We start from the raw sequence: 23,521 nt of genomic DNA, 5'->3' as shown, positions 1-23,521 counted from the left end.
GCGATTGTATTTTTCATACAGCAATTCAGGCCGTATCTTTACGGGCGTCATTTTACGGTTCGTACGGACCATGCGGCTCTCCAATACGCAATGCGGGTGGCGCAGCCGTCCGGCCAATTGTCCCGATGGCTGGAGGTCCTGCAGGACTACCAATTCACGACGATTTACCGAAAGGGTTTGCGCCACTCGAATGCGGATGCCTTGTCGCGGTTGCCACCGCGCAAGGAGTGCGCATGCCTGCTGGGATCGGCGCGGTGTAAACCTCCTGTCGCCGTTTCCGGGGAAGTTGTGCTTGCCGCCACTCACACTACGGGAGTCGACGCTCCCGCGGGGAAGGACTCGCTGTTAGCGTTACCTCTCATCGAGTGGGGCCGTCTTCAAATGGCCGACAGCTCCCTACTCACGCTACGTCGGAAGGTTGACGCGTCCGAAGGGGGGGAAACGCGGCTGGGTTCCTGGGTGTGCAGGCAGGGCCTCTTGATGAAGTGGGACAACATGTCCCGGCGTCACGCGCTCGTTGTGCCGTTTGCCATGCGGGGTAGGGTCGTCCTGGCTGCCCATGAACGACTCATGCATCTGGGTTTTCACAAAACGCTCGCCCTAGTTCAGCGAGACTATTATTGGCCGGGGATGGGCAACGACGTTGCGAACATTCTTAAGGGTTGTGTAGGGTGCAACCAGAGGAAGCCGCCACCGATTGCGGCTAATCCGCCACTGCAATCCATTCAGGTTTCGCGCATAAACGAATTGGTCGCGTTAGACATCTTGGGGCCCTTTCCCGCTACACCCAGGGGAAATAAGTTCCTGCTGGTTGGCGTAGAGTATTTCACACGCTGGCCCATGGCATGGCCACTCGCCAACCAGTCGGCTGCGGCGGTGGCGGACGCCTTTGTCCAAGGTTATGTCATGGACAAGGGCGCCCCCGAACGCTTGCTGACGGACCAAGGGAAAAATTTTGAGAGCGCTTTGTTGCGCGAGGTGTGCGACCTGTTGGGTGCAAAGAAGGTGCGTACCTCCCCGTACCACCCGCAGACCGACGGGATGGTTGAACGTCTGAACAGGACGATTACGTCTATGCTGTGCCAACAGGTCTGTGACGATCAGGTGGATTGGGACTTACAGGTACCGGGGGTACTCGCGGCCTATAGAATGGCCCCTCATGCGGCGACGGGGTTTTCCCCATTTTTTCTTATGTATGGGCGGGAGGCCGATCCGGCCATGGACGTCCAGCTGGGGATTTCCCAGCCACGTGCAAAATCTAAATTGGCTGACCACATCAAGTTTAATATCGCCAGATTGGCTGAAGCGCGAGAGGCTGCGAGATTGAATTCGCGGTCTCGGCAGATCGCGAACGAGAGATTGCATGCACGGAGGGTGCATACGCACGATTGGAAACCAGGCGATAAGGCCTGGCTGCATTGTCCACATGCACCGTTGGCTACGTCCCCCAAATTGTTGAGGCCATGGAGGGGACCGGTGGAAATTGTGCGGGTTGCACGACCCCAGAGTGTACTGATTAAATGGGAAAAAACGCCGTTGGTACGTGCACGCCTCCCGACTGAAACCCTACGCGGCACCGCGTGACCCCGCTTTGTGCCGTAGCGACCGGGTGTGTGACGTGACCGTCGACTCGGGGGGGGATGTGTCGCAGGCTGATCCTCACGTGTCTCCACCTGACCCACCCCCAGGTGACTCGGGCTTGACGGCTGCTGACCGTCGGGAGCCGGAACCCCGCTGCACGCGGGGATCCCCGATGCCTGGCCCGTGCCTTCCTGAACCGCCGGAACCATCGGGGGGTCAACCACGTCGGGTGCCATACGACGGACCGGCTAGGCGGACTCGGGCTAGGACACGACACTTTTTGTGAAAAAAAAAAAAATTTTGGTGTTCCCTCTTTTTCAAACCTCAGCTCGCCGCCGTGTTCCCCCTCTCCCGGGGTAATGTCCCGTTCAAGGGACGCTCGGAAGGAAGGGGACGCTACACGAGCCGAGGAAACACATTTTTTTTCCGCATACACATTTATTGTTATCTCTCGCCTGATTGTATATATTGTTCTGTTGTCGTGGTGGCATTGGTTGATAGTTGCGGATGGTAGTGTTCGCGTTGTGTTGTGTTGTTACGTTAGTTGTTGTTCTTGTTGTTGTTGTTGTTGTGTTACGGGGCACACAGGGGGGTTGTATATTTTTATAGCAGCCGGGTCGGCTGCGAGCTATGTGGTAGGGGGTGATGTAGTGGTGGTGTTGACGTGCGCCGACTGTGACAGTGATGGATCACGTGGCGGCACGGGGTGCGGGGTTGGGCACGCGTTGGGGGCGTGGTATGAACGCGCGCGCCGGGAGGGACAGATGACGGGCGGCGCGGCGTGGGTGTTGAGGCGCGCTGACACGAGATGGGGAAAAGAGGATCGTAGCCAGCGCCCGGTGATTGGTCGAAGGGGAGGTGCTCGCAGCGACGTCCGCAGGAGGGGTATAAAGGGTTACGCGCAAGAGCACTCGGGGCAGTTAGCGAGTTAGAGACTACAGACGGAGTGGAAGGGGTAGGGCCCGTGTGGCTCGAAGGCGAGACCGTGGGGCCGAGGTCCGACGCCCATGTGGGTCGGGACTGTGGGACCCAGGGTCGAGACGGACACCCCAGCTGGGTGTGTTCCAAGAGGCTACGGGGCGTTAGTCGCCGGGTAGCTAAGTGGCGTTAGTCGCCGAGTAGAGAGTCGAGTAGCTAGGTGCGCGTTAATCGCCCGGGTAGCTAAGTGGCGTTAGTCGCCGAGTAGAGAGTCGAGTAGCTAAGTGGGCGTTAGTCGCCCGGGTAGCTAAGTGGCGTTAGTCGCCCGAGTAGAGAGTCGAGTAGCTAAGCGGGCGTTAGTCGCCCGGGTAGCTAAGTGGCGTTAGTCGCCCGGGTAGCTAAGTGGCGTTAGTCGCCCGAGTAGAGAGTCGAGTAGCTAAGCGGGCGTTAGTCGCCCGGGTAGCTAAGTGGCGTTAGTCGCTCGTGTAGCTAAGTGGGTGTTGGTCACCCGTGTAGCTAAGTGGGTGTTGATCACCCGTGTAAATACAGTTGGTTCAATAAAAGAGTGTGCTACCCGTGAAGTCGTATCCCGCCGAGTTACTACATTACAAATGCAGCCTCAGACCCAATGTTGACGCAATGGCTTTAGAACTGAGAGGGAGAGAGTCTGAAAGGCAGACCTTTTTGTATTTGTTCTTGTGTCTATCCAATGTTGACTATCAATCTCAGCGGGCTCACACCTGGACATAGAAACAAAACAATTAAAGACAAATGATATGAGCACAGAGCCCTCTGTAAATTCACTGGCTGTGAGTTTCCCCACCACTTGCCAGTCGAGGGGTTGAGTGACCAGAATTAACTCTAACACACAACTGGTCGTTTCAACCTCGACACAGGTTGGTGGCTTGGCCGAGCGGTAGCACATTCGCAGCTCATTGCAGTGGTGCACGGTTTTAATCCAGCCTCCACCCTGATGAGCACTGCGGGTGTATTAATCGTAAGCTGTCTATATCATCTTATTCATCTTCATATTTTATTTTATTTATAGAGCGCCTGAGCTCAATATGTCATTTGAAAGAGTTGGTTATTGTGTGCCAGCGTCATGGTCCAAATTTGAAAATAATTATACCAGCAAATTATTAAATTGGAATAGAGATATCAATTATTTCCATCTTACTGCATATGTAATGTAGTAACTCCACGGGAGACGACTTCACGGGTAACACACTCTTTATTTTATCAAACTTGGTTACAGGTGACTAACACATACTTTGTATCTCGGGTGACAACCACCCACTTCGCTACTTGGCGACTAACGCCCACTGAGTTACTCGGATGACCAACATCCACTTAGTACTCGGGTGACAAACACCCACTTAGCTACTTGGCGACCGACGCCCACTGAGTTACTCGGATGACCAACATCCACTTAGTACTCGGGTGACAAACACCCACTTAGCTACTTGGCGACTAACGCCCACTGAGCTACTCGGATGACCAACATCCTCTTAGCTACTTGGCGACTAACGCCACTGAGCTACTCGGATGACCAACATCCACTTAGTACTCGGGTGACAAACACCCACTTAGCTACTTGGCGACTAACGCCCACTGAGCTACTCGGATGACCAACATCCACTTAGCTACTCGGCGACTAACGCCACTGAGCTACTCGGATGACCAACATCCACTTAGCTACTCGGCGACTAACGCCCCTGAGCTACTCGGCTTCACTAGGTCTTCAGCTCCGTCTTCGGGTCTTCAACTGGGTAACTCTCCCCGAGTGCTCTCGCGCGTCCCCCTTTATACCCCACCTGCGGACGTCGCTGCGAGCACCCACTTATTCGACCAATCGCCGGGTGCTGGCTACGATCCTCTTTTCCCACATCTCATCGTGCCTCACCACTCACTCCGCGCCGCCTCGTCATCTGTCACTCCCGGCGCGCGCGTCCACACCACGCCCACAACGCGTGCCCAACCCCGCACCCCGCGCCGCCCCGTGATCCATCACTGTCACAGTCGGCGCACGTCAATACCACCACTACATCACCCCCTACCACATAGCTCGCAGCCGCCCCGGCTGCTACAAAAATTACAAACCCTCCCTGTGTGCCCCGTAACACAACACAACAACAAGAACAACAACTAAGCTAACAACACAACACGACGCGAACACCACCATCCGCAATCCTCAACCAATGCCACCGCGACAACAGAAAAATATATACAAACCGGCGAGTGACAATAGCAATGTGTATACAAAAAAAATAAATGGAAAATTTTTTTTTTTCTTTCGACTCGTGCAGTGTCCCCTTTTCTTCCGAGCGTCCCTACAACGGGACATTATCCCGGCAGAGGGGAACACCGGGCGAGCTCGGTGTAGAGCACAAAAAAAAAAAAAAAAAAAACCCGTCCTCATGAAAATTGTTGAGACCTAGCCCGAGTCCGCCTTGCCGGTCCGTCGTACGGCACCAGACGCGGTTGAACGTCCGGTGGTGCCGGCGGTTCAGGAAGACATCGGCCAGGCATCGAGGACTCGTGCGTGCCCCGGGGTTCAGGCTCTCGATGGTCAGCAGCCGTCAAGCCCGAGGCACCTGGGGGTGGGTCAGGTGGAGACACGTGAGGATCAGCCTGCGACACCTCCCTCCCCGAGTCGACGGTCACATCACACGCCCGGTCGTCACGGCACAGAACGGGGTCACACGGTGCCGCATAGGGCTTCAGTCGGGAGGGGTGCACATACCAACGGCGTTTCCCCCATTTAATCTGTATACTCTGGGGCCGTGCAACCCGCACAATTTCCACCGGTCCCCTCCAAGGTCTCAACAACTTGGGGGACGTAGCCAACGGTGCATGTGGACAATGCAGCCAGGCCTTATCGCCTGGTTTCCAATCATGCGTATGCACCCTCCGCTCATGCAATTTCTCGTTTGCAATTTGCCGCGACCGCGAATTCAACCTTGCCCCCTCCCGCGCTTCAGTCAATTTGGCGATATTAAATTTGATGTGGTCTGCCAATTTAGATTTTGCACGTGGCTGGGAAATCCCCAGTTGGACGTCCATGGCCGGATCGGCCTCCCGCCCATACATAAGAAAAAATGGGGAAAACCCTGTCGCCGCATGAGGGGCCATTCGATAGGCCGCGAGTACCCCCGGCACCTGTAAGTCCCAATCAACCTGATCGTCGCAGACCTGTTGGCACAACATAGACGTAATCGTTCTGTTCAGACGCTCAACCATCCCGTCAGTCTGCGGGAGGTAGGGGGAAGTACGCACTTTCTTTGTACCCAACAGGTCGCACACCTCGCGCAACAAAACGCTCGAAAAATTCTTCCCTTGATCCGTCAGCAAGCGTTCGGGGGCGCCCTTGTCCAACACATAACCCTGGACAAAGGCGTCCGCCACCGCCGCAGCCGACTGGTTGGCGAGCGGCCATGCCATAGGCCATCGGGTGAAGTATTCCACGCCAACCAGCAGGAACCTATTTCCCCTTGGTGTAACCGGAAAGGGCCCCAAGATGTCCAACGCTACCAATTCGTTTATACGCGAAACCTGAATGGATTGCAGCGGTGGATTAGCCGCCAATGGTGGCGGTTTCCTTTTGGCGCACTCTACGCATCCCTTAAGAATATTCGCCACGTCGTTACCCATCCCCGGCCAATAATAGTCTCGCTGGATTAGGGCGAGCGTTTTGTGAAAACCCAGATGCATGAGCCGTTCATGAGCTGCCAGAACAATCCTACCCCGCATAGCAACAGGCACCACGAGCACGTGACGCCGGGACATGTTGTCCCACCTCATCAACAGGCCCTGTCTGCACACCCAGGAACCGACCCGCGCCTCCCCCTGTTCGGGAGCGCCAACTTTCCGACGCAGCGTAAGTAGGGAGCTGTCGGACATCTGGAGGCGGCCCCACTCAATGAGGGGCAACGACAACAGCGAATCCCTCCCCGTGGGGGCGTCCTCTCCCGGGGTGTCAGTGGCGGCGAGCGCAACTCCCGGGGCGCCGGCGACCGGGGGTTTGCACCGCGCTGATCCCAACAAACATGTGCAGTCCGTGCACGGCGGCAACCGCGACAAGGCGTCCGCGTTTGAGTGCCGCAACCCTTTTCGGTAAATCGTCGTGAATTGGTAGTCTTGAAGGACCTCCAACCATCGGGACAATTGGCCCGATGGCTGCGCCACGCGCATAGCGTATTGTAGAGCCGCATGGTCCGTCCGGACCGTAAAATGACGGCCGTAAAGATACGGCCTGAATTGCTGTGTAAAAAACACAATGGCTAACAATTCACGACGAGTTACGCAATAGCGTTGTTCTGCGGGGGAAAGAACCCTACTACCGTAGGCGACCACCCGTTCAACCCCCCCGACCAACTGTGAGAGCACCCCCCCGATACCCGTATTGCTGGCGTCCGTGTCAAGCAAAAACGGTTGTGTGAAATCGGGGTAACACAAGGGGGGAGCCTGCACCAAAGCGTCACGGAGGGAGCAGAACGCATCCTCCTCCTCTGCCCCCCAGTGAAACCTCACACCCTTAGCCGTCAAAGCGTGCAGGGGCTTGGCTATGGTGGCAAATTGCTTGACAAAACGACGGTAATAGGAGGCAAAACCAATGAAACTACGAACCTCCGTGACCGAGGTTGGCGTTGGCCATGAGCTGACGCAATGCGTCTTAGCAGGGTCCGTCGAGATCCCTGAACGACTCACGATATGGCCCAAATACCTGACAGATTCCCGAAGCAGAAAACATTTAGCCGGTTTAAATTTTAGCTTAGCGGAACGCATCCTGAGGAACACCGCTCTCAGTCGCTGGAGGTGCTCCTCGAAAGTCCGACTAAAGACGATAATATCGTCAAGATAAATCAAACAGGTATCCCATTGGAGGCCTGACAAAACCAATTCCATGAGTCTCTGGAACGTGGCGGGGGCGGAATGTAAGCCCATGGGCAAACGGTTGAATTCAAAAAGGCCCCCAGGTGTGCGGAAAGCAGTTTTAGGTTTAGACTCGTTATCGAGTGGCAATTGCCAAAATCCAGAAAGCAGATCGAGTGTGGAAAAAAACTGCGCTCCCGCCAAGGCATCCAGCGACTCATCCATCCTGGGGAGCGGATACGCATCCACCATCGAGATTTTGTTTAAGCGGCGGAAATCGACACAAAACCGCAAGGACCCGTCCTGTTTCTTTACTAGGACAATAGGAGCACCCCACGGACTAGAAGAGGGCGAAATGATATCGGCCGCCAACATATCATTAACCGCCGATTGCACATGTTCCTTCTCGGCCGGGCTGAGCCGGAAGGGATTCTGACGAATAGGGGCCGCGTCCCCTGTAGCTATGTGGTGGCGCAACAGGTCAGTGCAGCCGATATCGTACTTATGTTTGCTGAACACATCAGCAAACTCGATGAGCAAACCCCTCAATGCTCCCAATTGCACCCCGGACAAGTTAGCAGAACCCGCACACAGCGAGTCCAACCACTCAGTCCCCTCATCACTTTGAGGATGCGGCTCGACAGTAAAATCTGCTTGAGCCACGAGCCGTTCCTCAACGGGCAGCGGCGCGGCGTGAGCCAGCACCGTTCCCTGCGCAATTACGGCCGGCCGCGACCCCGTATTCAGGACCATTACGAACGGCTCACTGTCCCCTCTCACCATGGTTTGAGCAACCGCTAAGTCGAGGCCCTTACTGGCTCTGTTTGACGGCCCCAACAGCACCCCCTGTGCCTCCGCACCCACCTCGAGTGGCTTCCTGAACCGAAGGGGTACTAACATTTGCGATCCCGGGGGTACCCGTACAGTGTGAGTCGCCAGCGCCTGCACCGTCGCACAAACCGTGCGCACTTTGATAGGGCTCGACAAGAAGGCAACCCGCCGACCTGACGGAAGCTCTATGCAGGCCTGATCAATAAGAATTTTGATGGGCATTTTTGACAAAAAGTCCGTACCTAGCAAACAGGGAACGGCCAGCGATGATGATACAAAAATAGGGCCCGCTTATTTAATGTCCCCAATGCAAATAGTCGCCCGAATCTGGCCGATGATCCCCAGGGATCCCCCATTCGCCGCATAAAATGGCACGTCTACCGGCAGAAGGGGTCTACTTTGGACGGGAAGGATGTTATAAATAAGGTCCGAGATGATGGTGGCCGACGCACCCGTGTCAACAAGCACCCGGACCTCAACCCCGTCAATGAACCCCGTTACCACGGACGACCCGGCTGACGCAGCCACGATCCTGTGGGCCAATTCGGACCACTCGACTGCTTGCGGGCCGCGTACGGACCCCCCCCCGCCGAATTGAACCCCCGGCACCCAGCCGCGAACCCCCCACCGCGAAGCGGCGACCCGAATGTGCCGTGTTTGTGGACCGAACGTGTGAGGTGCCGCGACTTGCCGGGTTTTGTTGGGATGACTTGTGGCCCTGGTCGTCGTCCCGACGTGGTCCTGCGGTGCGCGGACGCGGGGCCCGGCACCCGGCTGCGACGTGACCCCGAAGGCCGCAGTTGTAGCAGACGACGGACGTCGTAGGTTTCGGTTGCTCCAGCTTGCGGAGCGAACGTGTGGGCGAACGACCTCCCGTTCTCCACTCCCCCGGACACGGTGCAGCGAAGGCCCGCTCCTGCACCGCAGCTGGCTGAGGTTCGGCGATCGTGGCGGCCAGTGCCGCATTCCCCGGCCATTTGCAGACGACCCCCGGCTTGCGTTTGAGGACCTCGTACGCGTGAATGCTCGTGGCGATCGCCAGGGAGCAGATCTCCATCTCGTCTGCCACGTTGATGGGGACCCCCAACTCGTGGGCCAACACCAGCAGCTGCTCCGTCACCATGGCGTCCTTCCCCTCCTTATCCATGCGGGGAAAAGCCGCGTCCGCCAAGGCGAGCAGTGCCGTGCGGTAGGCTAGCGTCGTTTCCCCAGCCACCTTCCGCCGATCGTAGAACTGGTGGCGGCACGTGGAGGGCGGCCCGAACACCTTCGCCATCAGGTGTAGTGCGGCCTGGAGCGTAGAGCGGGACGACCTTGCAGCAGATGTGAAGGCTGCAAGCGCGTCGTCGTCAAGCATCGCTGGCAACGCACGCAGGGCAGTGGTGTCGGACCACCCCGACATCTCCTGATGAGCGAGGAACCTTCGTTGGAAGGCTCCCCAGTCGCCCCCATCCGCCTTGAACGCCGACAGCGCGGGCAATCTTTGCTGGAGGACCCGATCGTCGTCGACGTCGGAGAGATTTTCCCGCGCTCCGCTGGAGTTGTGTAAAATGTCGGCTCGGTTGTCAGGCGCAAAATGGAGGGCTCCGGCGCGCGCCGATGACGTGGGCTGCGCTGCGCGGAGGTGTCCGGCCACGTGGCGTCCGTCTTTCCCGCCAATCGGTGGCGGCCCCCCAAAAACGGCGGCAACTTCCAGGCTTTTGGCGCGAAGCGCCCTTTGGCGGGAATCCTCCACCGTCGCTTCCTCCACGACCCCCGCAGCCGTTTTTCCGCTCGCCGGAACGGAGATGTCGGCCAAGACAGCGGCGGCGGCGAGTAGCAACTCCGCCAAGCGGGCGTGCGCGTCCTGGAGGCCGGTGTCGGAGGCAAGCGGAGCGTCGGCCATCACCGCGAAGTGCTGCATCGGCGGCAACCCCTCGTCCGCTACTCCCGAGGTCGGTGTCCCTGGTACGCAGTCGTCATCCCGACCTCGCTCGTGGGTACGGGTAGTCTTCCTTGTGTCCATACTTCTTGAAGACAGGTTTACTTCTGACGCCAGTTGTAATGTAGTAACTCCACGGGAGACGACTTCACGGGTAACACACTCTTTATTTTATCAAACTTGGTTACAGGTGACTAACACCTACTTTGTATCTCGGGTGACAAACACCCACTTCGCTACTTGGCGACTAACGCCCACTGAGTTACTCGGATGACCAACATCCACTTAGTACTCGGGTGACAAACACCCACTTAGCTACTTGGCGACTAACGCCCACTGAGTTACTCGGATGACCAACATCCACTTAGTACTCGGGTGACAAACACCCACTTAGCTACTTGGCGACTAACGCCCACTGAGCTACTCGGATGACCAACATCCTCTTAGCTACTTGGCGACTAACGCCACTGAGCTACTCGGATGACCAACATCCACTTAGTACTCGGGTGACAAACACCCACTTAGCTACTTGGCGACTAACGCCCACTGAGCTACTCGGATGACCAACATCCACTTAGCTACTCGGCGACTAACGCCACTGAGCTACTCGGATGACCAACATCCACTTAGCTACTCGGCGACTAACGCCACTGAGCTACTCGGCTTCACTAGGTCTTCAGCTCCGTCTTCGGGTCTTCAACTGGGTAACTCTCCCCGAGTGCTCTCGCGCGTCCCCCTTTATACCCCACCTGCGGACGTCGCTGCGAGCACCCACTTATTCGACCAATCGCCGGGTGCTGGCTACGATCCTCTTTTCCCACATCTCATCGTGCCTCACCACTCACTCCGCGCCGCCTCGTCATCTGTCACTCCCGGCGCGCGCGTCCACACCACGCCCACAACGCGTGCCCAACCCCGCACCCCGCGCCGCCCCGTGATCCATCACTGTCACAGTCGGCGCACGTCAATACCACCACTACAGTAATACTAGCCGTAGTAATAGTAGTAGTAATATAAATACTCTTTGGTTCTTTCGGTAAAGTCACGTAGGTAAAAATAAAATAAAATAAAAAGTTTCTCAAATCACGACGTTTCGGAGGCAACACAAGCTTCCGTCATTAGGTGTAACTAGCACAGCAAAATTACTGTAAAGAGAGCTATTTTGTAATAATAGATTATTATATAGGGTAAGAGGAGGGGGGGAGGAGCCAGTGAGGTGGGGGGGGGTTGTTGGGAGACGGGGATGGCAAAGCTCCGGATGGTGCTCCTGCACCATGGATGGGGGCGGGGGAGAGTGGGACGGGAGACAACTCCGCACGATTGAAACGTTGCAAGTCAAATATCCCAGTGATGGCAGTGTGTAAGGCTGGGAGTAAAAGACTGGAGATATGGATATGAATATAAACCCTAAGGCAGCTAAAGTTTAACATGGTTAATAATGCTAATTGTTTTTTTACCCTTTTATCTGGCAACAAAACTGACACCTTTTTTACAAGGAGTCATGTTTACATAGACCACAATACCTGCAGTCGTAATGCAAACAAAAAACACAACTCTGATAATATATGCACTGTCCTTGAAATTGATTGGTCCACACCCGAGACAGATTTTCTTAGAGCCCAGTCTCACATGGTGTTGGACCAGATGACGCCAAAAGGCGCACAACTCAAGAACAATGAACCATCAGAGTATGCAGTGGGCCCTGCAGTGAGCCCTGCATCTCTGACAAACACCATCTGGCCAGTGAATTGAAACACGTACGCCTGGCCCTTAAGATGAATAGATACTCGGACCATACTATCCGCAAAGCTGTTTTTCCTACCATGGAGAAATAACCTCTTGAGACTCCTATAAAAACCATCACATTACCATACATAGCAGGCGTTACCAAAATATTTCCAAAATTCTAAACAAACACAAGATCCAGTTCCGATTCAGTCCAGTACACAAAATCCGTGATCTGATCCCATCCGTAAAGTATGTCATCCCTGACTTACAGTACCCTGGTGTCTACAAACTGAGTTGCATTTGTGGTGATTGTTACATTGGGGAAATGAAACGACATGTATCTGACCGCATTCGTGAGCACAAGTCAGATTTGAAACACGGTAGGACGAATTATTCTGCTGTGGCTGATCATTGCTATAACGCGGTGGGTTCTCATGATATTGTTTTCTCCGATACCAAAGTGCTCTGCAAGCCGTCTGGATACCACCAAAGGGTTGTACATGAAGCCATACAGATATACAAACATAGACATAACTTCAACCATGAATATGGATTCAAATTGAGCAATCATTGGAAAGATATTATTAACCATGTTAAACTTTAGCTGCCTTAAGGTATATATTCATATCCATATTTCCAATCTTTTACTCCCAGCCTTACTGCCATCACTGGGATTTTTGACTTGCAAAGTTTCAATCGTGCGGAGTTGTCTCCCGTCCCACTCTCCCCCGCCCCCATCCATGGTGCAGGAGCAGCATCCGGAGCTTTGCCATCCCCGTCTCCCAACAACCCCCCCCCCCCACCCTGCATCCGTCCTCCCTGGCTCCTCCCCCCCTCCTCTTACCCTATATAATAATCTCTTATTACAAAATAGCTCTCTTTACAGTAATTTTGCTGTGCTAGTTACACCTGATGACGGAAGCTTGTGTTGCCTCCGAAACGTCGTGATTTGAGAAACTTTTGTTTTTGTTTTACCTACGTGACTTTACCGAAAGAACCAAAGAGTGTATCATTGCAGTCACGAAAACGTCAAATCTAGAAGTAATATAAATATGAATAGTAATAATAGTGTAATGTATTGATGGAGGCATACACTTTCTCTGGAGGCAACACGTTTATTAACACAATAACACACCCAAACGGAATGACCAAAGGCGGGGTGGGTCCCGGCTAACTATATCTACACCTCTCGTCAGAACTACGATCTTCTTCTCGAGCCCCGAGCCCTGCGCCCCGGCTCCCAGCTCACTCCCGCTCACTCGGCCACCAACAACCTCGAACCCCTTCCGGCCCCCACCCTCAAGCCCTTCCGGCATGGCCCCCGCTCTCCCTCTCTCCCTTCCGGCCCCCGCCCTCAACCTCTTCCGGCGTGGCCCCACTCTCCCCATCGCCGTGCCCCTCCACCCGAATACGAGGAGGGGCTCCACACATACAGTACCTTCCTTACCTGGTACTGCTTCCCGATAGCGACATCTTTTATGATGCTACATTACCCCCCCTTTGTGAAATTTCAGCCGTCCCGGCTGTCAAAAACCCATAACCCATTAATGTGCCCCGCAAAAAATGCAACAACAATGAATTACTGGTGACCGAATAATCAATACCCTATATACAGTTTCCGACGGGGGGGAGGGGGGGAAACGAGAGAGAAGGAAGAACAAAAAACAATAACAGGAACAGAAAAAAAACTAGCAATGTACACACACGACCAGAATTACCCTCCCCGCCTCCCTTCCCACCATCCCCTCCCCCCGTATGCGAGACGAGCACCGACGGCGCGGGTTGGGCCAGCATGGATAGGCGAGTCATTTAATTAGGGGAGTCTTAGAACGAATCCGTGATGCCGGACCCCCCAGGGAGGCAGGCCTGGGCACCCTGGAGGTCCTGGGGGAACCTTGATGATGGTCTGCGGGGCGCGGCTCCTCCCCTGGTTGTGCCGCTTTCTGCGGTCCGTGCGGGATCTGTACCGCCTGCAACATCCGAGGTGTTAGGTGCGGGAATCCCGCGAGCAGAATGACAGGACTTTCCTGAGGATCACCCACCCCCCCCCCCCCCCGAAAGCATGTCTCAGCTTGTCGGGAACACCCGACACTCGACCCATGTGTAATGGGGATGAAGGGATTTTGCACGGAGCAACAAAAGGCTTAAGGCACGAGGGGTGCACAAACCAACACCGGCGACCAAATCGAATATTCACACATTGAAGCCTGTCGGCCTGAACCACGTCGACCGGCCCTCGCCAAGGTTTGTACAGCTTGGGAGAGGTACCCACAGGAACCTGACGGTAGTGCCACCAAGCCCTGTCACCCTGAGCCCATGTTTTGCCGGATAGCTGAAGCCCCCTTAGCCGCTCAATGGCCGACTGTCATAAGGCCAAATTCTCCCTGGTGTGCGGAGTGCGGAAGTAGAGGAGCTAACGGAGGAGCATGCGTGGCACGCGAGAGGAGACGCTGGTCCCTGATCAGGATGTTTGAGGCCGAGGGTGGCATCACATGCGGCAGGATCCTGGGAATTGTCATGGGTTTGAACCTCCACCACTGCCACCACAGGAGGAGGCACTGCCTCGGCGGACGGCTTACAATGGCCCGAACCAGAGAGGCACGCGCACTCGTCGCTCGGTGGTAAGCACGACAGCGCGTCCACATTCGTGTGCCGTGAACCCTTACTGTAGCGCTGCTCGGCAGGGGACAACACTCTGCTGCCATATGCCACGACACACTCCACCCCGTCCACAATTTGGGACAACATGGTGCCAATTCTGGTGTTGCTTGCATCCGTGTCAAGAACAAAGGGCAGTTAAAACTTGGGGTATTGGAGGGGAGGGGCGTTCACCAGGCCATCCCGGAGCACAACAAAAGCGGCCTCCTCCTCCTTCTCTTCCCCCAAGTGGAATTTTTGGCCTTTGGCCATCAGGGCATGGAGCGGCTTTGCAACAAGACGAACCCGGCCATGAAGCACCGGTAATAGGACGCAAACCCGATAAAGCTGCGTACTTCACCTACCGACTAGGGGGTATGCCACGTGCACGCACGCAGTTTTATCCGGGTCCATTGCTATTCCCGCCTTGCTAACGATGTGCCCCAAGTATTGAATGGACTTTTGCAGCAGGTGGCATTTATGCGGCTTAAATTTCAGATTAGCCACTCGCATCTTAAGAAAAACCGCGCGCAATCATGCCAAATGCTCCTCAAACGTGCGGCTAAACACAATGACGTCGTCCAGATATATGAGGCAGGAGTCCCACTGGAGTTCTGCCAAAACCAGCTCCATGAGCCTCTGGAAAGTCGCCAGCATCGAGTGAAGACCCATCAGTAGCCGATTAAACTCAAATAACCCTTGCGGAGTATGAAAGGCGGTCGTAGGCCTTGAGCATTCGTCCAAAGGCAATTGCCAAAATCCTAATAACAGGTCCAGTGTCGAAAAAAAACATGCTCCCACCAGAGCATCAAACGAATCATCCATTCGTGGAAGGAGGTACGCGTCCGCCACGGAGATTTTATTAAGCTTGCGGAAGTCGATGCAAAAGTGCAAGCTCCCATCATGTTTTTTAACGAGCACTATGGGCACTCCCCACAGAATGGTGGATGGAAAAATAACATCTGCAGCCAACATTTTGTTGACTGCCTGCCGTACATTGTCTTTTTTTGTGGGTCTCAACCATTAGGGATTTTGCCGAATGGGAGCGGCATTACCCATATCGATGTGGTGGCTTAAGAGGGTAGTGTGGCCAATATCAAATTAACTTTTGCTGAAAACATCAGAAAAATCTCGTCAAAGCGCACGCAACCGCTTCCTCTGAGCATCAGACAAATCGGGGTATCCAGAGCAGAGTGCATCCATCCAGCCATCATCATCACTCTGTTTCTGCTCCGGAGCCGACGCGACTCCCACGCCACCAACGATGTTTCCCTCAGAACTCGCAGCCGACGCGTGTGCCAGTACAGTGCCTGCTTGTATGACCGACGCCTTCGACCCGGTGATAATGATTTGAATAAAGGGCTCTTGGTTTCAAGCAACCAACGTCTGAGATCCAACCAGCATCAAGTCCTGACTTACTTATTGGATGGTCCCAACAGGATCCATCCCGCGGTCACTTCCCGGTCAAGCTGTTTGTGCAGCCGCAAGGGAACAAGCATCTGGTTACCGAGGGGGATTTTAATTGTTCTACTCACCAACGCCTAGACCGTGGCGTTAGCAGTGCACAATCGAGTAGGGGATGAAAGAAGGGCGACACGATGGCGTGACGGTAACTCAAAACATCCTTGGTCAACATAGATCCGTAGGGGCATCGTTCCCAGGAAATTTGTCCCCAGCAGACAAGGTTTGGCCTGGGATGCCGAAACCAGAACCGGCCCCGTTAATTTAATGCCAGCAAAATACACCTCAGCTGAGATCTGGCCAATAATGTCCAACAAAGGGCAAAGGAAGCGACATTTCTGGGGCAGAATATTGTAATACATTTCCGAAAAAATAGTAGTGGATGCTCCTGTGTCAACGAGCACCGTACCTCCACCCCCTCTATCGTTCCAACAACAGCCGACGATCCCGCTGCCTCAGCGACCGACCGATGGGCAAACTCCAACCACTGACCAGGACGGTGTGATCAGCCGTCTCATGGCAGAATCGCAACTACCCACCCCGTGCCCCGGCAAGAGCACCCGATGGCTGAACACGATGAATGAGGTGTTTGCACGGGTCGAGGGTGAGGTGTACTGCGACTCACTTTAGGGCCAGACAGAGTCGAGTGGGTCCGTGGCGATGGCGAAGATGGCCTGGAGAGTCCTCCTCTTGTGGTGCACCATCCCGACGCGACGTGTCCCGGCAGACCGCAGTTGTAGCAGTGGATGGGGCCGCCCCCCTGCCAACCACCCCCGTCGACCGCAGTGCAGGCCTGGGTGGACTCAGCCTCTTTGGGTGCACCTAAACCCTCAGATGGTGCGGTGCACGCCACCACTTGCGTGCGTCGTCGTAGATTGTAGTGTGCTTGAATGCACCATGAGTGATGTTAAATCATCATCTTCTGTAGCTGGCAGGGCGATGTTGAGCTCCTTTGCCAAAGCTAACAAACGTTCTAAAACTAAGGAGTTAATCCCGTCGTGTTCCATCTTCGTAAAAGCCACCTGCGCCAGCGCAAACAGCACTGCGGAAGACGAGGGGTGTTTCAGCCTCCCCCCGCCTCTGCGCGCCAAACTTTTGATGAACGTTTGATTGCGAGTCATATATCAACGCCATCTGCACGAAGGCCATTGGCAGTGTGGCCCTGTCCACTGGTGGGACAGTGCAGAATGCCGCCAAGGGGTCATCGTCCAGGGAGGCGGGAAGCACCCGCAGCGCCTCTGCCTCCATCCAGCCCGCCAAATCACAGTTTACCTTGAAGTGGCGCTGAAAAGCATCCCAATCATCTCCTGTCGCCGTAAACTCCTTAACGAACAGCAGCTGGCACTTGGGTGATGGGAACTCCACAGGCAGTTTTGGCGGGAGTTCCAATTTGGTGGGCTCTGCATCCTGCCCGGGCGCCAAAATGGCGCCCACCCTTGAGGGCTGCGCGGCGGGAGATTTCTGCACGCGGGAAGCAACCGGCTCGACTTCCCCTGGCTCCGGCACCCCAACTTTTACCGGTGGCTCCTCCTCGTCGAACCCGGTGAGCAGTGTTGTCGCAGCCTCCAGAAGCTCAGCGATGCGGGCGCGGCATGACCAGCGCTCTTTCGCTGACGGCGGCGAAGCGGCTACGCGACGGGCGTCCTGCTGTTCCAGTGGTAGCGTCGCCTCGCTCTTCCTTTCCGGAGCTGCCGACCCCGGAGCTGTTTGTGGGTCAGAATTCGCTATTGCAAGATGCCGAAGAGAGGAAAACGTGAGAACCCCCCAGTAGCTTTTTCAGAGGAGGAGGATGAGGACCTCCGAGGGGTCCCCCAAGCAGCCCCGGGAGACGTTGTCCCGGGGACTAACCCCGCGGGTGCTGGGAACACAGCGCCGGTGACAGAGGTGGCGGTCGCCTCGCCGCCCCGGCCACATGCTCCGGCGGAGATCGCTTTTCCCCTGCGAGGCTCGATGGAGAGATGGCGGGAGCTGGTGGCAGATGTGGATCGGCTTCACTTGACGGTCGCTCAACTGGTGGCGTCAATGGGTGCGGCGGCGTCGAGGGCGGAGGTGGCCATGGACGAGTTGGTAACTAGCGCAGGGAGGACGGAGTGGCCACTTGTGGCCGGGGATTCCCGCGCTGACAACCATGCGCTCAGGGGCTGCCATTTTGCGGGAAGCGTCGTGACCGTCGGCCGCCATTTTGGAGCCAGCACAGGGGGCTGCGGAGGCTGTGTCAACCCCGGCGGCGAGGCGGGGTGCCACCGATCGACCGGGAAGGTTGCCCCTGGTGAAGGAGTTTACAGCAGCGGGGGTAGATTGGAGTGCCTTCACCCGCCGGTTTGAGGCTGCATTCCAAATCGTCGACTGGACGGAGGAAGAGGCGTTGAGGGCTTTGCCTACGGCTCTCGATGATGATGGCCTCGCAGCCTTTTGGGCCATCTCTACAGAGAAGAGAACTACCCACTATCGGGGAAAGTTCTTCCAGCAGTGTCGAGGGGACGCCGAGACACCCCTCGCCTGCTGCGGCGCATTAATGGCATTGGGGCTGTTGACCTAACCGCAGTTAGATCAAGCGGCGCTCGACTTCCTCATGATGAAAAAGATGTTAGAGTTGACTTGATTTTTCTCCACTGGAATTTTGGAAACTTCCCCTATATGAGTTGTCCAAACCGAAAACAGCAATCAGAATGCCACAAGGGTTGTACCATTTTAACTGCCTTCCCATGGGCTTACATTCGCGTCCGGCCACCTTCCAGAGATTGATTGAATTAGTCATTGCGGGGTTGCAATGGGACTCTTGTCTCATTTACCTCGACGATATTATTCTTTGGCCACACCTTTTAGGAGCACTTGCATAGATTGTGTTTCATGCTGTAGCGGGTACGGTCGGCCAATCTTTAGTTGAAACCGGCGAAGTGCCACCTGATGCAAACCTCTAAGTGGAATTTGGGCATCCCATTACCGAAGGTTCTTTCCACAGTTGCAATGATTGCTACGCCTCTCCGTGCATTAATGGCTGTAGGCCAGAAGTTTAGGTGCAGAGAGGGGGTGGAGGCCGCCTTTGTTGCACTGCGCGAGAGCCTTGCCAACGCACCTCCCCTGGAGTATCCGGATTTTTCCCTACCGTTATTCTTGGACACGGACGCCAGTGACCCGGGCATAGGGGCTGTCCTGTCGCACGTCAAGAACGGCATTGAAAGTGTGGTAGCGTATGGGAGTTGCGTCCTATCAACCAGAAGGGAACTCTTAGCCATGGTTCACTTTGTGCGACAGTACAGACCCTATCTGTATGGGAGGGATTCGTGGTCTGGATGGACCACGTGGCCCTCCAATACTCCTTGCGATTAGATTAACCCTCTGGCCAACTTTTGCGTTGGTTAGAAATATTGAAGGAATACTCGTTCCGGGTGGTTTACCGAAAAGGGTTACGGCACAGTAATGCGGACGCGCTATCCCAACTGCCAAGGGAGGAACATTGTGCTTTTTCAACTGGCGCGGGGCGATGTAGGCCACCAAAATTGAAGCCACCCAAGGTGGTGGCATCAGCACTGGTGGGTGATGTCGGGCTGGAAAATTGAACGTTGGGCCTCATGCTTGCCGATTGGAGTCGGCTGTAAATGTAGGACAGGTCCTTGTTGCGATTTCAGTGTGCGTGCGGAGTGGGAATGGACAAACCCTAGACTGGCGAAGGTCTCGAAAATCGTTCTTAGGGAAGGGCTGCTCATTAGATGAGATGAGGGGTTTCGACGTTAACGCATGGTGGTTACCACAGTTCTGTGGGGTGCATTGACTCGGGTGTTGCTTGAAACCAAATTGTTACACCTTGGGATGCTTAAGACGTTGTTAACTCTGCAAAGGGATTTTTTTTCTGGCCGGGTATGTGAGAAGATGTGTACCACCTCGTTATGGGCTGCACCAATTGTGCGTGCCGGAAACGACCAGCCAGGAAGTGTCGACCCCCCTTGCAGTCCATCACCGTGTCGCAAGTTATTGAGTTGTTCGCGTTTCACATTTTGGGGCCCTTCCCCTGCACACAGAAAGGTAATAGGTTCCTTTTTGTTGGGGTAGAGTACTTCTCCCGGTGGCTGTTGGCTTGGCTCCTACCCGACCAGATGGCGGCGTCTATAGCGGACACCTTTTTGCACGGGTATGTGTTGGATAATGGGGCCTCCGGAGCAGCTCCTTACAGACCAGGGCAATAACTTTTCATCGAAGTTGTTACGTGAGGTCTGTGACGTGATAGGCACAAAGAAGATTCGGACATCGCTTTACCATCCTCAGATAGATGGCATGGTGGAACGCCTTCACAAAACCCTAATTTCGAAGCTGAACCAAGCAGTCGACGAGGCGCAGATGAATTGGGACCTACACATCCCTTGGGTCCTAGCGGCATATAGGACGGCCCGCATGCCTCCATGGGATTTTCCCCATTTTTTTATGTATGGTCGCGAAAGTGAACCCACTATTGACGTCCAATTGGGACTGTCCCCTCTGCCAGCGACCTTGCAGGTCACGCTGAACCAAATTTCTGATGCACACGAGGCGGCTAAAGAGAATACCGTCAGGGCACAGGCCGCTAATGAAAAGAACGTGCGCCGGCGCGAGAACGAGTTACCATGGGCGGTAGGGGAAAAAGCATGGCTGCACTGCCCACAAGTGCCATTGCACATGTCCCCCAAATTGCACCGGCCATGGCAAGGGCCTGTGAAAATTGTTGAAGTTAAACGGCCGCAATGTGTGCGAGTGCAGGTGGGGCACCGCCACGGGTTTGTCCACCCATCGCGCTTAAAGCTGTATGTGTGTCCCCGACTAGTAACTTCATCCCCAATGTCTGTGCGGTCGGGGTCTGGTGTGTCAGACGGGCAGGGGCAGTTGGCCAAAGTAATCGGATGTCGAGAAACTTATGCTGTGCCGCCCGCAGTTCTCGTGCCCTTGAAGGCCCTCTACACGCAAGTGGCCACCGGCAGAGGATCTGCCAGCCTCTCCCATGCAAGCATCCGAAAACCTAGACCCCTCCATTCCGAGGGCCGAGCTGTCATTGGCTGAAGGAAGCCAAAATCTTACCCGGGGAGACGGGCAGTCATCCAGGACTCGGTCCAGGGGGTCGAAATTTTATTGACGGATCGCCGTGACATTGTGCTTTGCATTGTGTGTGAGGTTCGGATTATGTCATTGTTGTTGGCTTGAGTGTGGTTGTCCGCATTGTTCTTCTAAGGAATTATTTGTTTCCCTTCAAGCCTAGAGCATCTGTTATGCATTGCGTTGTGTTAAAATATTAGTTCGGCATAAAAGGAGTTGTTAAAATTGTGTTAGCCGAGGATGGCAAATTTTTTTAAGAGAGGGGGGGGTGATGTAAAGACAGTATGGAGTGATAGTGGGACAGTAGGGTTCCCTGGGACCATGGTTACGAATGGACATGCTAATGATGATTGATGGGACAAGCGTTGACAGGGTCACGTGTGGGGGAGCACGGGATCCAATGGCGGGAAAGAGCGGAGATGGACAGAGGCAGGTGCGGTGAGGAGTGTGGCGAGGTCTAAGAGCCAGCGCGGAACGGACCTGGTGGTTGTTGGTGTGGGGAATTGTCGCCGCCGTCGCTGCTTTGGAACGGGTCGTCTCCATGATCTTTGAGATGTCTTGAAACTAGAAGCTATGTGTCTCAGAATAGAGACATCTAACTACCCAAGTGTATATAGTCACACGTGGTTACTCGTTGAGTTGTCAGTGGACTTTATTCCAAAATAAATATACAGAAAGACAAGACGGTGGGCATGGCCGAGGGCGGAGCCAGGCCACGCTGGGAGGCATAAAAGGGAGGTCCCGAGGTTGGGTCAAGACGGTCTGCTAGAATGGAGGCCTCCGTGCAACTTCTTCCCCCTGAATCGTCGGTCTTTTTGCTCGGCAAAGTGGGTCAGGCAGTGTGCCGACTGTCCTGACCCAGTTTATGTAGTTACCCCGTTGTGGTCCGTAGAATAAACGTATTGCTTCCTGAGTTAACGTGTGTCTCTCAAGTGAACCCACTACACTAGTAGTAATAGTAATGGGAGTAGTAGTAGTAATAGTAGTAGTTATATTAGTAATAGTAGTAATAGCAATGCTAGTAGTAATAGTAGTAGTAATAGTAATACTAGTAGTAATAGTAATAGGAGTAGTAATTATAATATTAGTTATTGGTACAAAGTGTCTGTCATCTTATAGTGCTGTACAAACACAGCAGCAGCAGTAGCCATTGCTCGTGACAATAACAACAACAACACGGCAACACAATTAAATGAATTGCTAAAAGCCATTTTCTGAATTGGTTCAAACTGACTACTAACTATGATCTAATCAACTATTTTAATTTGACCAGGAAAGGCACCACTGAGCTAGGTAGCTCTTTTTCAGAAGCAACCTGGCCATCACAAATGATAGCTGAACGAAGTGGCTTATCACTTAGAAATGTATATCAGGCAGACATTTTAAACGCATAGAGATACATAGAGACCCACAGAGACCATTCTCATCGATACCAATACTAAAACTAAACTATGTTTATTGTTACCACAGCGTTACTGTCCGGCACCATCAAGCAGGTAGGGGGTTGATTTGCCAGACCATACAGATACACACATCTACATACACACACAGATACATAAACTATCACACTGCCAAATACATACAGACACACACACAGCTATATACACACAGCTACATACACACAGATACATAAACTATCACACTGCCACGTACATATAGACACACACAGCTATATACACACAGATACATAAACTATCACACTGCCCAATATATACAGGGACACACATCTATACACACAGCTAAATATACACAGATACATAAACTATAATACTGCCACATACAATCAACGTCGAATATGACTTTGTAGATTTGGTGGGGGACACGGTCAGGATTGAGTGTAGGGGTGACGCAAGGGTCAAGGGACCACAATCAGATAAACTATTTAAAGAAAGGTGCTAAAAAGAGGATGGGATTGGAGGAAAACCCCAAAAGATAGTTTGCTTTTAGGGTAGATTGTTGGTACAGCAGACTTATCAAGCCCTTATCACTGCCCTACCTTATTATAGACCAATTCAGACATTATTGGTCACCCCGTGCCCTTTAAAAACCTCAAAGTTCACCCTACAAAGTCCCATCACACTACTATAGTATGCTACTATACTGAGTGAGAGGGTGGGTGAGTGGTGGTGGGTGAGTCGATGGGTTGGTGGGTGAGTCATACCTGGCAACGCCTTATCACTTCCCTACCTCGTTACAGACCAATTCAGACCGTACTGGTCACCCCGTGCCCCTTATGAATCTCAACGTTCATCTTACAAAGCCCATCACAAGGGAGAAACAAACACAAATATAAATGTTTTATTTTGCCCGTATTGCAACAGCTGTATGCTGTATGGACCTGAAAACTCAACTTCCCTGTACAAGAATACGGGGTTATCCGTATGGGTTGACAGCTACGGGACAGCCGTGGTATAAACAGAGAACATAATCATCGTGGACTGAACCCCATTACCACCACCCGCCCTAATATTCACAATGGGCTGCTACAGATCCAACGTACTGGAGGTGTTG

General features: G+C 54.1%; 2 protein-coding genes across 2 annotated transcripts in view; one reads left to right on the top strand and one right to left on the bottom strand.

The window, feature by feature from the left end:
- LOC144738050 (uncharacterized) overlaps window positions 1-23,521 on the top strand; it is a 478,363-nt gene that overhangs the window by 127,879 nt on the left and 326,963 nt on the right. The gene's annotated exons all lie outside the window — the stretch shown is intronic.
- The window catches only part of LOC144738112 (endothelial cell-selective adhesion molecule-like), a 142,860-nt gene that overhangs the window by 53,028 nt on the left and 66,311 nt on the right, over window positions 1-23,521 (bottom strand). The gene's annotated exons all lie outside the window — the stretch shown is intronic.

This window comes from Lampetra planeri, chromosome 77 (genome assembly GCF_965212315.1).
Source record: "Lampetra planeri chromosome 77, kcLamPlan1.2.h2, whole genome shotgun sequence".
NCBI lineage: Eukaryota > Metazoa > Chordata > Hyperoartia > Petromyzontiformes > Petromyzontidae > Lampetra > Lampetra planeri.
Note: the sequence above shows the minus strand (reverse complement) of the source record. Positions and strands in the feature narration are given on the sequence as shown.